This window comes from Labrus mixtus, chromosome 5 (genome assembly GCF_963584025.1).
Source record: "Labrus mixtus chromosome 5, fLabMix1.1, whole genome shotgun sequence".
Classification (NCBI taxonomy): Eukaryota; Metazoa; Chordata; class Actinopteri; order Labriformes; family Labridae; genus Labrus; species Labrus mixtus.
In genome coordinates this window covers 2303858-2320804 of record NC_083616.1, presented here as the reverse complement: position 1 = coordinate 2320804, position 16947 = coordinate 2303858, and the positions used below count along the sequence as shown (strand labels likewise).

General features: G+C 44.8%; 1 protein-coding gene across 2 annotated transcripts in view; it reads left to right on the top strand.

Annotated features, from left to right (window-relative positions):
* The first annotated feature begins 224 nt into the window (after positions 1 to 224).
* The window catches only part of sema4c (sema domain, immunoglobulin domain (Ig), transmembrane domain (TM) and short cytoplasmic domain, (semaphorin) 4C), a 116708-nt gene continuing 99985 nt past the window's right edge, over positions 225 to 16947 (top strand). For both annotated transcript variants that reach the window (XM_061037319.1, XM_061037318.1), the window contains exon 1: positions 225 to 890. The gene's annotated coding sequence lies outside the window, so the exon portion shown is untranslated. The remainder of the gene's footprint in view (positions 891 to 16947) is intronic.

Genomic DNA, 16947 nt, shown 5'->3' with positions numbered 1-16947 from the left:
TAAAAAAGGACCTCTGAGGGGTCTCGGGTCAGACCCCAGGTTGAGAGGCACTTTGCCAGAAACAGGCCCTCACTTTGCTCACAATGAAACGGTCTTAATCAAGCGGTATAATGGCTGCTGGGGGGGGGGGGGGGGGGGGGCTGCGTCAGGGGCCCGTGTTTGGAGCAATGGGGCGGAGACCTGTTTTTGTGCCTTTTTTGAAATCCTCCCAGGTCCCTGCTGTGATGCGTACTGCGGGAGTAGACTGGGGGCGCACACACGCTGCTGCAGCACACACACACACACACACACACACACACACACACACACACACACACACATCATTTCCAGTGGAGATTGGGATACAGAGACGCAGCGCCACGACCACTCCGCTGTGTCTGCTCCTCGGTACGGACTGCTGAAAGTTCCGCGCAGAGAGGCGGATAGATCCAGCGGATTAAATCCACGCTCTCTTCTCTTTTTCCTTTTTTTCTCTCCATTTCTCTCCTCCTCCTCCTCCTCCTCCTCCTCCTCTGGTTTCGTGTTACAAAGCCCTGGGAGGGAGTTGCGCGGAGAGCCAGTTCCTCTGTTAGAAAACCGAATGACAGGATCATATTGCTCGATTTTGACGCGAGGTCTCTCTACACATTAGGAGAAAAATCTACCAGAGGAATATAAAGAAAAAGAGGAGAGGAACACCGCGCCAGAAAAACTGATGAGGATGTGGAATAATTTATAACTCCGATTGGAAAACAAAACAAAAAAACCCAGATAACGGCGAGAGAGGAGAGAGAGAGCTGGGAGAGAGAGGGTGGACAGGATAATCTGTCGTCAGAGAGAGACGCGGAGAGGAAAGCGCAGGACGCGTTGTTTCGCCCGCGATCATCAACCAACATCACCGGAATACCAAGGTAGGTCACTCAACACGCCGTTATGTGCCCTGATGATGTTTGCAGATGTGAGGCAGCTGCATGAAAAGTCGCCGGAGAGGAAGCAAAGAGGAAAGACTCCAACTGTTGCCAGATAAGACCCCCCTTTTCCCCTTCAAATAGGACGCATTCGGATACAACGCGATGTCTGAACGGATCATTTCGGGGTTGTAGGTTTTTTGCCTTTGGGTCTTTGTGGGGAACTTTATCTCCATTTCCTCGCAGAGTAAACACAGCGCAGTGCGGAGCAGGAGCAGCTGGAAGGGAATCAACTCACGGCTCATATAGTGGAGTCTGTGTATCCACACTACGTGAGATCCAGAATCAGAGCACAGTCGAGAATCTAGTCCCTTTAATTTCTTCTTATTTGAAACCAGTGTGTATTTCTAAGTCTACAGTGTCTGTCGTGCTCTTTAGGGGGACTTCCTGACCCCCTCTTTGCTTGTGAGTGTTTTAAAACTTCTATAACATCATTTATTCCTGTGTGACTCCTCTTACTGCTTCACGGAGCTTTTTTTTTTTAGTGCGTAGAGCCCAAATTAAAGAAGAAATGGATGCACGAAGCTCTCCAGAGCAGAGATTTTTAAAAGTTCAGTGGAACATAGTTGTCACAAATATATGACAGCCCTCATCCACTTCCATTACCATCAAATCTCTACGAGTCCCTTCTGTTGCTGCTCCTGTTTCCCGCTTGCCCAGTAGTTGACACTCAGAAATGAAGCCCTCATGGTGACAATAATCCACTGCCTTGAGGTATTACTTTGGAGTGGCTTTTCCCCCCTCCTTCTGATTTTATTTCCCTCCTTAATGAAGTAAGTATTAGCTTCAGTTGAGTGATTATTGTAATTACTCTTTGGGGGGGGGGGGGGGGGGGGGGGATCCTGCGTCCACGCTGGACAGTAAATGAGGAAGGATTTGTGTAAAAGAAAAAAAAAAGGTGGTGTGTTTTGGGAGGGGGGGGGCTGCCTGGTTTACAAGCTGGATGGTGCCACTGCCAGTTAACTGACAGACATCATGGAGAGGGAGGGTGTGTGTGAGTAATGTGGGGGTGGGTGGGTGGGGGGGCTAACAGAATAAAGACAGTAAGTGTAGAGGGAGAAGTTGGTGGAGTCGTGTTTTTGCCATGTGTGATGCAGGAGGGGGATTCATCTGTGCAGGAGGAACTTTTTGCTCTGCTTTGACTCGTGTGTCATTTTTCTTGCAAAATTTCAAATAAGGATTTATTCTTCATGAGTCGGCGGGCAGGTAGTGCCATGATGTCGTTTGCAAAGATTAAAGAAAGTAATATTAGTGGTATCGCTTCTAACTTTAGCGTTGACATTTACAATGTAGCGGAGGATAATTCACTTTTTTAAATTTGTTAAATCAAACAGAGAGAGCTTTGAGAAAGTCCTAAAAATAAACACAGAGTAGATTAGAGTAGCCTGAAGGAGGTGAGGTGGAGATGTGTTTGAAAACCTGTTTGATTGGAGAAGTATTCCTCCTGACATCCGAATTATTCCCAGTCTGAGAAAAAGCCCTGAAAATCCAGTTATACCCAGAGCAGTTGCAACAGACACACACACACACACACACACACGCACACACACACACACACACACACACACACACACACACACACATGCTGCAGCCCTCTGGCCCCAGATGTTAATGCCTCCATTGAGAGGGCCACAGGACTCCTGTCGACTTGATCTCTTCATTGTCAGACAGACAATGGACTCCACATCCTGATGGCCCGGCCTCCTTCCCGTCCTCCCTCACACACACACACACACACACACACACACACACACACACACACACAGTGCGCAGTCATGCAGACAAAGGAGCACATGCATCATACATGCATGCTTTTACAGACTAGATTCTAACACGTGAGCATGCAGGGGAACAGCTTCACTTGCATGTATTTAAATGTCTTTTCTGGTGTTTGAGTACAATTTGAATGGATGTGGCATTTCTTTTATGTCCGGCATGTTTGTGTTTACACGTTCCCCCTCTGGATGTTGTGTCATGCAGCTGTCTTCCACTTTTATTGCAGGACTGAAACGCTTATTTTTCCTCAACACTCAATTAATTTTCCTCTCCAGAATGTGAGGAAATAAAGCCTGATGGTATTTACATGTTTGTCTTTAAATGCTTTCCACAAACTGCCAGTCTTCAAAACAAAGAAAAAATGGAATTTCAAACTCACAAAAGCTGTCTCAAAACGGTGGAATAATAGGCCTACTGTAATATGACATAGTTGCATTATTTCTTAGTTAGTCAATCGTCCAATCACGTGCGTCGTATTGACGCGGTTGTATGTGATATAACCTGTGTGTGTTTTGACACCAAAGGGCCAACATTACATCATAGCATCTCTCCACCATCACTGCACCAGATGTCTCCTGCCCGCTCTCTTTATGTGTGTGTGTGTGTGTGTGTGTGTGTGTGTGTAATTGTCATCCCTGTGTCATGTGCATCACGTCAATACTGCGGCCCACATGGTGAGCAGCTGAATGCACGGCTAACCCGGCGTGCTAACGGGATGATTCCTGATAATGGAGCTGAAGCTTTGCACACACACACACACACACACACACACACACACACACACACACACACACACAGATAATACAGTGTGTGTTGGTGCTGTTGTGTTGAGAGAGCTCATAGATCTGAATTCACAGACGATCATTTATTTACGACGGTTGAAAATCCTTTTTTTTTTTCACTTCCTCTGCTGAGCAACAGTTGATTTGTGAGCTTCCCATGATTGATTTCACTTCCTTATCCTTTCCATTCCAAGAACAATCGATTTAATTCCTCTTTTCTTCCAGAACTTTCTTTCAGAAGCAGATTTTTTCTTTTTGTTTCTAACTGGTCTGTGTGTCCTGCTGGACTCCAGCCGTGCCCTCCACGCTCCGATGCTGCAGCAGCAGATTCACCTCGACATCTTTTGGGATGCTTCATACGGGTGTGTGTGTGTGTGTGTGTGTGTGTGTGTGTGTGTGTGTGTGTGTGTGTGTGTGTGTGTGTGTGTGTGTGTGTGTGTGTGTGTGTGTTTGAGTGGAACAGAGAGAGAGATGGTTCATGGCAGGCCAGATGCAGGGTCTGGGGGAGAAGAAGCAGATGGGTTGTGTTCATGTGTTTGTGCTGGAGGGGGAACAGCTGGAGGCGGGGCTGGGCCGAACGAGCTGATGTTTAGAGAAGAGGGAAGGAAAGGGGGGGCTTGTTTACGAGACCATCATGGTAAACAAGCTTCAGCATGGTGCAGGGTCAAAGTGATATAGAGCTTGTTTTTCACTATTTAATCCTTTAGATTCAAAATTAATGTCCGTATAGACGATTTTTCAAGGAGCATTTGAGCTCTTCTTGGTTATGTGTGTGATTTTTATGTCGGGGGAAGGTGTGATATATGCACAGCTGGACTGACTCACTCAATCACACACACATTATGGATGTTTACAGATCAGCATTTCATTGGCTGAGCTTGTATTATAACGATAATTAACGATGATAAGGCGGCAACTCATGACGACATTTGTGTTTCTTAGTTTTGATTCTATTTCAGACCTTAAACCATGAACCTTCAGGACGATCACATGCACGCTGAAGTATCAGTCAAATGACTCAGATACAATAGGTGGCAACATATCCCCTTTCAGCTGTAGTTAATAACGGACCTCCTTCTAGTCGACCTTGCCACTATGAACGATGAAAACATGGACAACTTTACAGCCCTGTACATGTTGTACATACTCTACCCTTAACTTTTCATATATGCAATGCATGCTGTGTCCCTGTCATATATCTTAAGGCAGAGGACAACATGACTTCTGATGTGCTACACATTTATGCTGTTCGATTCAAAGCCCATCGCTGGTACTGTGGAGCGTGCAGAGAACCCCTAGGCCAATTTGGTCCAAATGAGGCGATTTCATGCAGCAAATGGATTTGAGCTTGTAAAGTTATTTTCTAGTCTTCTGACTCCTCAAAGCTCTTTTACACAGCAGGTCACACCTACACATTCACACACTGATGGTAGAGGCTGCTGAGTAAAGAGTCCATCAGTATCAACTCATCCATTCATACACATTCACACACTGATGGTAGAGGCTGCTGAGTAAAGAGTCCATCAGCATTAACTCATCCATTCATACACCTCCACTGAAGCAGTGGGAGCAACTTGGGTTTAAGTGTCTTGCTCAAGGACACATCAGACATGTTGCTGAAGGAGCTGGGGATTGAACCCCAACCTTCCAGTTTGAGAGATGACAGACTCTACAAACTGAGCCACAGCCGCCCAAGCAAATAAATTGATCCCAACCACATTATCTAGGTGTGTTAGTCCGACTTTTAGGAAATTTGACTCAGTTGGACCAACATGTTTAGATGCATTTTAAAAGATCAGTTTTAGTCGAACTAACACAAAAAAATCGACTTTTTCTGACTGCATGTAAACAAACTGCAGGACCGGGTCTAATTCCTGGTCAAAAGGTCCAGATCGACATCGTATGTCAAGATAGTTCAAGCGAAACTTCAGGCATGAATCTCTTGTAATAAGTTAAACCGACTGCCAGAGCAGCAAGTTAAAGTGTCTTGTTGAGTTTCTTGGAATAACTTGCATTTCCCTTTTTTTATGTTGTGTCATCGACCTCTCTGTGGAAAGAGTCTCACTCCAAGAAGCAATCTCTCTTTATGCTGTAAATCACTCGAGGAGGAAGCAGATAGCAGCGTACCCCGATAGCTCAGCAAACTGCAGGACAACACTTTCACCGACAACACTTAAGGAAATGGCCTGTAGATTGGAAAACACAAATGATCCGAGGAGCACAGACAAACAGAATGTGAGCTGCAACACCAGAAAAACATATGAACCTGTTAGATTGTTTTGAGGCTGAAAACAAGCTAAATAGTGCTGCCCTCAAAGTGTCCATAACAGGAATCCTGAGTCCAGAGGATCAGAAATGAATCTGTATTCATCAGTCATGTCAGATGTGTCTTTCAGCTCATGGCTGTTAATCTGACGTTTCCTTTGTGCACACTCAAAAAATCAATTATTTCTAAAATGCTTGATCTGTTGATTTTCTTATCTCAACACGTGGCTGCATGCAAAAACTCTTGCTTTCTTTATTTTGTTATTTTCCAGATGTTTCTTCATCTGTGTCATTCTCTGCAGCTCAAGAGGCTCGTCCAGTTGTTCTGGATTATTTGTCTACAAAAGGTGTGTCTCATGTCTCACATGTGATGCAGATATAAAACGTTTTCCGATTACATGAAGTGACGAGAACGAGCAAAAAAAATGAACACACACTGTGCACAAGCTACGAGAACTCACACACACAGAGTAAGTGCCTGGCTCTGCACAGCCTGCAGCCCCCTCTCAGTGGCTTTAAGGCCTGTTGAGAAGTTTCCATCAGGCAGCCGCGAAGAAGGATCCCGAGGCTTTTGGCAGCCGCTGTGATTGCAGTTGTTCCGAGACGAGGAGCTTCTGCTCTTCTGCAACGTAGCCCTTTTCCTTTGAGCTCTCTCTCTCTCTCTTGCTCGCTCGCTCTCTCTCTTTTTCATCCTCTGAGTCTCTCTCCCACTTATGCACACATGTTTTTTTTTTCTCCTCTTCTTTCCTCTCGCTTGTTTCGGCTCAATTCTAGTCGCATAATGAGGTCATTTTTTGCATTGCCAAAGTGTAAGCACTTACCACTTATTTAGCTCAACTTTAATTGAACAGACAAGTGCATATTCATCCCGCTGTGAATGGAAAATGGAGCTTTCAAAGAGGGGGATCACATAACCCCTTTTTTGGTGGGTCTCATAGCATGGCGGCACCCTGAATGCCTCAGAGATCAGCCATTATGGATCGCTCTCGTTTCTCTCAGATCAATAGAGTTACATTTAATAAAGTCTTATTGGCACCGCTGTCAAAATTAACATCATTGCCAAAAAAAAAAGAAACGTTTCACTCTCAGAATATAGAAAGCGAGGCAGCGATTAATATTTGTCACTCTCTAAGAATGATGCAGCCCTCCCTTTGGGGCAATCAATAAATAAATAAGCCCTGAGGGAGGAGAAGCGTTTCCAGGAAAATCAGACTGTTGGAAAATCCAATATGGTGCATATACTCACTCTCCTGGAGGCGACTGTGTAGAGCGAGTGTATCTGAATGCACCAAATATTTTTGCCTTGTGGAAGTTTTGTTTGTCAAAGCTTTCCATTCTGACCTGTAATTCCCCCCCCCCCCCCCCCCCCCCCCCCCCCCCAGTGTCTGTCGGGCTGATCAATGTAATTCTAAAAAATGTCAGAATGCAGCGCAGGGAGACATCACCCTAATCTAATCACTGCTGTCTGAAACAAATGAACCAACAGATGGAGAGTAATCCATAGCTCCCCTGCCATGATGTGCAGATTTGTGGGGTTTTTCTTTTTTCCATCAAAACAACAAACTGTGTATCTGGCTTCATGTGAGTGTGACTCGCAGAGTTACTGCAGGGTCTTTAGAAGACGCCTGGAGGAGCAGCTCAGGGAGGCTCCGCTCCTCTGCATTATTTATGTGTGTTAGGATGGAAGAGGAGGAGAGGCCTGACCTGCTTGTTTGTTACCAGCTGACCACTATTGGCCATCTGCTGTCGGGCAGACTCACTCTGCCTGTCATGACCCCCACCCCCCACTACTCCCCCCTCCACCTCTCACAGTCTCTATCTCAATGATACTCAATGATATGTATTCATTTGATTATCCATCCATAATTAGGTTTCTGTCCAAGTTTTTTTTTTTTTTTAAAGCATAACAGGACACAGCAGCTCTACTCAAAATGTCATTTGAAGCCGTGATATTTACGTTCCTGTGAGATTTAATCTTCAATTTGAATGTCGCTGAGGTGTTATAGGGGGACGAAGTGATCCCCACTGTGTTCCATCTTTGGAAGAAGTAACAGAGGCGAGACATTTTCTGCCGAGCCAGCAGGAGAGCACAGCGTTGTGTGTGTGTGTGTGTGTGTGCATGTCTCGCTGCGCTGTGCTTCTGCAACGTCGAACCGAAATGTGAACTCACAGAGTGGGACACCAACATTACACCCGTCACAGAATCAATATGAACGTACAAAGACGAGATGACGGCTGAGCTTAGTTAGTTACGGCACTTTAGCGAACATAGCAGTCTGAAAAGAGCGAGTTAGAAAAGTTGAATGCTTTTTTTGCTAATTTGCGACAGAGAAAGTTTAGACAAAACAACAGCATATTAGTTTACAAGTTTTGACAGTTTGCACATAAATGAAAAATACTTACAGATGTTTGCTGGTTTATCTTCCTGTTGTCTAACTTTAAGAATGAGTCAAACACATGAAGCTACAATGGGGGAAAGGATTAGCTTAGCGCACAGTTTAAAGAAACAGCTAGCTAGCATCCTTTATACCTGATTTCTTTTATATGTTGAGAGCAATTGTTTGTCTGGAGTCACATAAGAAGATCAATAACTCTCTCATTTAGTTTCTTTAGAGGCAGCTTGAAAACTATAATGGTGTAACGGCATCGTTAAAAAAGTGTCTCTGCACCGTGGGGGACCTGTGACAATAACAAAAGATAGCTCTTCCAGGAAAACATGTAGTCTTGTTTCAGCCGTAGTGGAGCAGAGCGGAGGGAAGTGGGAACTACAGAGACCATCATCCTCTGCTCTCCGCTCCCTGCAGCTCATATTGTTTGTGTTTTGCTTTTAGTCTTCAGTCAGTAAGTTTGTTTTACACACAGAAATTTGAGGTGTGATGAAATCATAAGGCAGGAGGTGGACACTGAGAAGATTGTGGAGGCAGAAAGTACGAGATCAGTGATGCTCCAGGTCAGTGCTGTGGCAGTGACAGAGCAGAGAGAGAGAGAGGGAGTCGGGAGATCATGCAGCTTAAATTGACCGCCAAATTGGGGCGATGTGTGTGTCAGGTGATTGTGAGAATGACGCATGTCAAGTGTGAAATCAGTGCAGCTCCAGTGGCCTGTGGCTCCATCTCCTCACAGGAGCTTTAAAGGAAAGTTGATGCATTTGAAATATTTATTTGCTTTCTTGCCCAAAGTGAAAGTTGAGGACCAATATTTCTGACGCATAACAGTCCATCCAGCGGCTATTTGGCTTAGTTAAGATGAAAAAACATGCAATCAGTGATGCAGGTAGCTACTCATTTCCCCCTTTCTACATTATTAAAGGTCCATGTTATAGCATGTACATACACATTTAACTTACAGTAGGTCTACATGGACTTACTGCAAAGGTGCTGCTTCATGTTTCTATTTAAAAGTTATTAAGCTAAAGTTAGCTTAGCATGAAAAGGACAAACAGGGCTGCTAGCTGTCCTCTTGGCTGCATGACTGATTTCTTTTCAGATTTACGGGGAAAGTTGACATTTTGGGAAATAGCTCTCTCTGCTTTCTCGCCTTGAACGTGATGAAAAGATCCATACCACTCGTCGTTGAATATGAGGCAACAGATTGCGGCCAGCTGAGCAGTTTTGTTTAGAGAGAAACAGCAGACACGGAGGCAGCCATATAGCTTATCATTTCCTGCTAAATCGTTAAAGCTTCATGTAATAACATCTGCCTGCATACAGCAGCATCCATCTTTTCACTCTTCCTTTTTGCCATGCAATCTGTTATTTCAGTCAGAGCAAAAGCTCGGGTAGAGAAATCTTCATCATATTTCATACTTGTCCGGTCATTTCCTCCTCAGATAACAGCTGGACTCATCTTTCCTGTTTCATTCGAGTTTCCTGGGGTCGGCTCGCTCTTGGCTGTGGTTGAAATTATGAAGCTGAATTGGGGAGAGATAGTTATACGCTCGGCCAAAACCCTTGTCAGCCAGCCAACTGTGTTTCGGGGCCATCGTGCAAGGTATTTAGTATGTTTTTTTCTGAGGCCCCTGACGCGCCTGTTTGCCGGCTGCTTGTTGTCTTGTTTGTTCCGACTCAGCAGATGTTTTCTGGCTGAGTTGTCCGAGCTGCGTTCTTGTGTACAGAGGACCGCCGGAATTGTTCTCTTTTTTTTGTTGTTGTTCTGGTTTTGGTGACACGTCAAAGCTATTCGGAGCCCAGTATGAATGCAGAGCAATCCCATTGTTTACTGTACTTAGAATATATGCATATTCAGCTCTCGCTTCCCATTGTTTCATCCTTTGTTTCCTGGAAAGTGTATGCACATGTGTTTAGGATTCCAGCAGGAAGTAACATTCATAAACGCAGGCGTGTCAAAATGGATATCTGAGATTATGTCTAAATGTGTGTGTGTGTGTGTGTGTGTGTGTGTGTGTGTGTGTGTGTGTGTGTGTGTGAGGAGAATGATGCAGATGCAGTGTGCAGTAACGGGTTGTGCAGTGGAAAATAGGCCCCCTCCCCCCTTCCCCCGCCCCTCTTTTCCGTGCTAACCAGAGCATGTTAGTTTGTTTTTATGACAGCCTTTTTTTTGGCATTGTTCTGGTCCGTTAGAGCTCGCCCTCCCTACCGTGGGACTGGCCGTTAGTGGGCAGGAAGTGCCGGGAGCGCGCAGCATGAGCACACACACACACATATACACACACACATACTGTATCCCATCGTCCAGTACACAAAAGCCCCTCCCAAGCTATCGCCCCACACTCACACATAAAGTTTTGAAAGGACAATAAAAAAGTTGCCCCATTGCTCGCAGGCTGGTTAAGCTGCAGCTTATCCAGGAAGGAGCTGCAGCCGGGCTAATGGCCTCTCTCCGGGGGTAGACGCTGCAGAGGGGCCCCCATGCAGGCTTATCAGCTGCAGGAGGGGCCCCTACATGGCTACTTTTACTTGAGCTAACTGAGCAGCTGTGTGGGAGTAGCTTAGCGCTTGTAGCCGTTGGGGAGATTGAGCTATCCTTTTGCTTATTTCCTGTTGTAGTTTCTCCATCTTGGCAGTGTTGGAAAAATCAAAGTTATCCCCTCTCAAAGGAAAACAGAAGTTTACCCGATGTAGCACCTCTAATTGGAAATTAAAAGTTAACTCAGCACGTCCTCGCGGCGCCGCAGCCTGTCGAGTGTTACTGAGAAGTCGATGTTACTCTTTATTGTTGAGAAATCAGTGACAGACCTGGTGTGGCTTTTCCCTCTCAGAAAGTACTTCTTTATAGTGCCCAAGGGGGGGCCTTTTGGTAGTCGTGAAGAGGACGGCGGTCAATGTGTGAAATACTGTTCAAATATCTTAACAGCTGAGGTGTGTTTCTTTTTCTTTTCATTTGAGGTGTCTGTGTGAAAAGACAGCAGGATGTGCAGAGTATGACTGAAAGTGAGATGAAGTGACTGACTAATCACATCTGGCCTCATAGATCGTGGTGAGATGACTCCAGCATGATCCGAGCCCATGACTCACTGCTCCCTCTCTTCACTTACAGCCGAGCAGGAACTGATGCAGCTGCTGAAGTCGACTGCAGCTCGCTAACCTGTCGCTGTTACTGTCGCCTCGTGTGATAGATTTGCCAAACACAACCCTTTTTTCTTGCCTTGAATTGCAAAGTGAATACAGACTGTACTGTATCATGTAAAGACACACTGAACCTGCTGTTTGTTTTTTGTTGACGGTGAAACCTCATGCCGGCTTGTCTAGTCGTGCATGCTGCGCATGGTCGTTATTTGATCCTGAAGATACCGCACACAGCGCTGTATACGGGGAGAATATATTGACATATAGCAGGATGTTTGATACTGATAACATCTCTAATGCAAGTTCAATCAATGCTAAAACATTACTGATATGTAAAAGCTGCATAGGAGAGAACCTTTGGTGGAAACTACTCCTACTCTCTTCTACTGAATCATAACATTTAAAGAGACACACACACCAAAACGGAGCGTTCTGAGAGAGCTGGTTTATACAGGGTCACAAACCTCCTCTGGTGCTTGATTCATGTTATATTTTGACCAAAGCACAGCACAGATGTTTCATTTAGACCACAGGGGACTGTTTGAAAAGGTGGAGAAGGGGGATAATATGTCCTCTTTAAAGCTGCGAGTGACTGACCAATCAGAGACATCCAGCACTGCAGGCCCTGCTCTGTGTCCCCGGACCTTTGGAAAGTATTAACCATCGAGCAGGGTCTTTTTTTAGGGGTAGATCAATTACCCCAGAACTAACTTTAGACCATGGTTCCTGCGGTCGAAATGCACATAGTTCCCTCGAGTTCCTGCGGTTGAAAAGGGGCTATTGATGAGAATTCTACAGGGTCAGTCTGATCATGTGTGATACATTTTCTTTGACTCAGTTCAGCGATGTCGTCGGGTGAAATCCAACCCTGAACTATAAATATCACTGTCTATCTGTGCTATCTACTGCAGGACTTGTGTTGACCCCTTGCATCAAGAATAAATCCAGCTTTATTGATTCACTCTCTGCCGGTCTGCACCTACACTCTGCTAGCTTAGCACGGGGGCCTGTTTATTAGTGCTAACGCTGGTCAGCACCTTATTGGCCTCTCCTCGACTGCAGCACCAGGATCAGCTCTGAGCCCAGCTGTATCAGCAGCTGCAGACATAATAATCCTGTTGTTGAGGTGTTGGTGTTGACTTGAGGTGCTGGCGAGGGGGTGAAAGAGAGAGAGAGAGAGAGAGACGGAGTGTGTGTGTGTGTGTGTGTGTGTGTGTGTGTGTGTGTTTGTGTGTGTGTGTGTGTGTGTGTGTGTGTGTGTGTGTGTGTGTGTGTGTGTGTTTGTGTGTGTGTGTGTGTGTGTGTGTGTGTGTGTGTGTGTGTGTGTTAGTTTGCCCCCTCGCCCATCCCTATCCTGCTGCAGACTCACCTTTAGCTCCCTGCTGGCTGCACTCTCCCCCTCCCCCGCTGCTCTTTTCCAGTCCACCGCTCTCCGCACGATGTCTCTCTGAAGAACAAGATGAAAAGAGAAAAAAAGAGAGGAACATGCTCAGTTGGATGAAGGCAAACAGAACGAGAGAAAAGAGAGAAAAGAGGGGGACGACAGACAGTTCGGGTAGAATACAAAGAGGGCTGGAAAGAGGGTAGAAGTAAAAAAATAAAAAAATAAATTATACAGCTAGCCAGGTTTGGTCCACTCGTAGAGAGAGGCAAAGATTGGACATAGAAAAAGAAGCCTGCATGCCCAGACAGCAGCCCTGAGAAACCAAGATAAGAGGCGACCAGCGGTCAACAACAACACCATCATTTTGCAACCTGCCTTTCACTTTCCTCTCTCACTCTCTCTTTCAATCCGTCTCATCTTCGGCTCCTCAGGTTTTCTCTTTTCCCCCCTCATACTTCCTGCCGATGAGCAGATTTGTAATAGAGCTCTCCACATGCAGCCTCACACACAGACACACACACACACACACACACACACACACAGACACACACACACACACACACACACACACACACACTCACGCACACACTCACACACACACACATTCAATCCTTTCTACGTGCACAATGTTCTCAGGGATTGTACTTCAGGATAGTTATGAGCTTCCTTTTCTTTATTTGACTACTTTCGTTTTATGCTGCTCCCCTGCATTTATGAGGAAACCTATCACGCTAACGTTAGTCTCCTATAAAATACAAATTGTAGGTTAATATCCAACACACCAAACATACGTTAACCCGAGAAAAAGGTGATGAATTAAAGTAACAGAATCTTCTGAGTTTTACTTTTGAGTTTGTTTTATTAAATATAGTTTTGTATTCTTCCCCAAAGTGGACGTTTGCATGACTTCTTCTTGTTCGAGGTTCTCCAAAAGCTGTGAAAGTGCAACATTCAAATATTCAGATGTGTTCTGCAGAGAAAGAAAAAGCTAAATATTTGAACCATTGAGACAAAATCTGTTACAGCTGTTTCAGAAAACAAATGCATGAGGTCTCCGGTGGACTCGTGCTATTCATTGACAGTGATGAATCTTTCATTTGGTTCAGTTTGCTTTCACATTGCTCCTTTTCAAGCGCCACTAGTTGGGGCTGTAGCTCCGGTCAATGGCTGCTCTCATCTGGCCTAATGCTGCACTATGACCTGAAAGCAAACAACAGGACAAAGGAAGAATGGCAGCATCCTATAGTGCGGTGCAGTTTGCGGGTATTCTGATCTATAAAATAGAGATAAGCACACTTAACGTTAACATGCATGGAGGACTGAAGGCTGGTGTTGTTAGCAATGCTAACGTTAGCCACGCTCTGCAAACCTACATCGTTTACAGACGGCAAAATTCAACCCACAATGCACTGCATTGTGGGTTTGGTTAACTTCTCTGTTTGTTCCTGAATGTGTTCTCATGTGTTCTCACTTTGGAGTCCCATCAGCAGCGGTCTCCATGCTGGAAATCCTGTCTCAGTCTAACTTTCAGTCAACCTAACGACAGGCTGAGAGCTGGAGCTGAGGCGGGTTTTAAACCTCCTGACAAACCGTTACACCGCGCCCACCTGTCAATCAAAACTGATGAGTCATCAAAACTTTCACCCCCTGTACAGTGTGTGTCGATTGAGATATGAGCTAATCACACCTATTTGTTTTTTTGAACCAGGCTGTAAACATGTTAATCTCTGCTGTAAAAACAGGCTTTTTTGAATGGGTGTGTATGTGACTTCCTGTGCTTCTGCAGCCAGCCTCTAGTGGACACGCGAGGAACTGCATTTGAGATCTGAAAGGAGTGCTGTACTCTAGTAACCGATACACTTTTAAGTCTTTAGCTTCTTTGAACATCATAGATTCCTTATTAGAAGTTTTTCAATGACTAAAAGCAATCAAAGCTTGCTACTTTATTTTCTCAAACACACACACGAGGCACAATCAGAGGCCATGTGCCTTTTCTCACACGCACCTGAACCTCAACTAACACATTCACACATGTAGCCTGTTGCACACACTGTGTTCAATACTCTGACACAAACACTTACACATTGTCTCTCTCTCTCTCTCTCTCTCTCTCTCTCTCTCTCTCTCGCTCGCACACACACACACACACAGGCCCGTGGCATATGGAACAGTTTATCTCACAGTGTTGTTTTTTTTGTCTCATACCTATTAGGCAAAGTCTTTTTAAGGAACACCAGGGAGGAGAGAAAGGCAAAGTCTTTATTATGATTTTTTCGCCTGAGGTTAGACCAGCCATGGAGAGCAAACACACACACACACACACACACACACACAGGATTACACACACACACACACAGAAAGGCTTACACACACACAAGAACTTCTGAGCCCCCTTCTGCCTCCACGCTTAAAAGAAAAATCAATAACGCGTCTCTTTAAAAAAGGCCTGAAAAGTAATAGAAAGAGACAGTGAGGGAGTGAGAGAGGGGTGCTGATGAACCCAACAACACACACACACACACACACACACACACACACACACACAGACACATTGGCACGCACTTAATCTCTTTCCATCTTGATCATTCATTTTCTGTGCTGATTTTGCTTTTTCTCTTCTGCCCCTCAGAAAAGAGAGATAAATAGATAGATAGATAGATAGATAGATAGATAGATAGATAGATAGATAGCTAGAGCCGCCTCAAATTTGTCTTTCACTCCCTGTGGGAGAGGACCGTGCTTTTTAATTAATTGATTTTGAAATTAAGTTAGCAGCACAGTGTGTCCGTGTGTGTGTGTGTGTGTGTGTCTGTGTGGTTCACTGAGTGTGTGTGGTGTTGTGAGTGTGTCTTTCCTCCTCCGTCAGCGCTCGGTTGGCTCACATGAGGGGTGTGGTTGTCTGTTTTGTGGAGTGTATGTGATTAAAAAAAGCTGAAAACAGTGATGTTGATGCTAAATGTAGACGTTTTAAAACCGATAGTTTAGTCGGTGTGGGGTTGGGCGAACGGCCAGTGTCAGTATTTTTACGCTTTTGCATGGAATTAACATCAAATATGTTTAAACATGCTAATAAATAACTTTAAGAGGGGCGGATCGGCACGTTTTGTTACCTTAGGACACAATCCAGGCTAGCTGTTTTCTTGTTTCCTGTCATTTCTATGCTAAGCTAAGCTAATCAAATCAACTTTTGGCTGATTAACAATCTTTTATTCTGACTCCCAGAAAGAAACAAAGTAGGATATGTTCCTCAAAATGTAACTCTGCCCTGTATGAGGTGTGTGTAAGTGGCAACAGAAGACGTCTGTGCACATAGTGTTTGTCTGCGGGAATCCTGAGATGAGTCAAAGTATCAATCAGGCTTAAAAAGAAAGTATCCTGCAGGGTCAGCGCTCAATATCAAAGGGGTAGACGACTAGCGAGGTCACGCCCTGATACTTCATAGATTAAAGGTCAGACTGTGAGACGTTGAAGGTCACATGCAAACGCATGCTGTTTAACTTTGTCTGGACAACTTCGAAGTTATCTAATGAGAGTAAAAAGGGAAGAAACACCTTTTTTAAACACATTACATTTTAAAGAGCTAAAGGAGCAATACGTAACTCTGACACCTAGTGTTTAAAGTGGGTACTGCAGTCTAAATTCAAAACATTGTAGAGAGCTGTCACCCCCCGCCCCCCCTCCTCTCTAGAGTCAATGCTCACGCAGGTCACCATGTGGTGAACACTGAAGCTTCAGTGTTCCATCACTGCAACACCTGTTGACCTGATAACTGCTCTCATATCTGGCAAACCGAGGGGCGTCCAAAACGGCCGTGTGGGGGTGTCTTAAAAGCGCCTACCTTCTCTGGTCCAAACAAATCCAGAGCATTCAGGAGCAGAATCTAAAGTTAGAAGGAGGACATACTGGCTGCTGCATTGTTGTCAGAGAAGACAGCACTTCAACATAGCATGTTTCCTTAATGTCTGATCATATAGTAAGATCACTTTATCATTTCATTCACTACACATCTTACTGGTTGCTCTGCTACAAACTCATTTTGGTCTTTTAATTGACTTTTATGAAAACGTATCCTCACAAGACAACACTTACAATGATAAACACGGCATCTTATTTTTTTGTCTCACAGTCTCAGTCAGCTCTGTAGGATCACCGTGCTTGAACAGATAGAGTTGACAAGCAGCGCTGAGCCGCTGTGATAAATGGTAATCAGAGCTTACATGAAAAAGCCTTCTCCCAGCGTAATTACATCCTTCTTCATCTCTCCACCA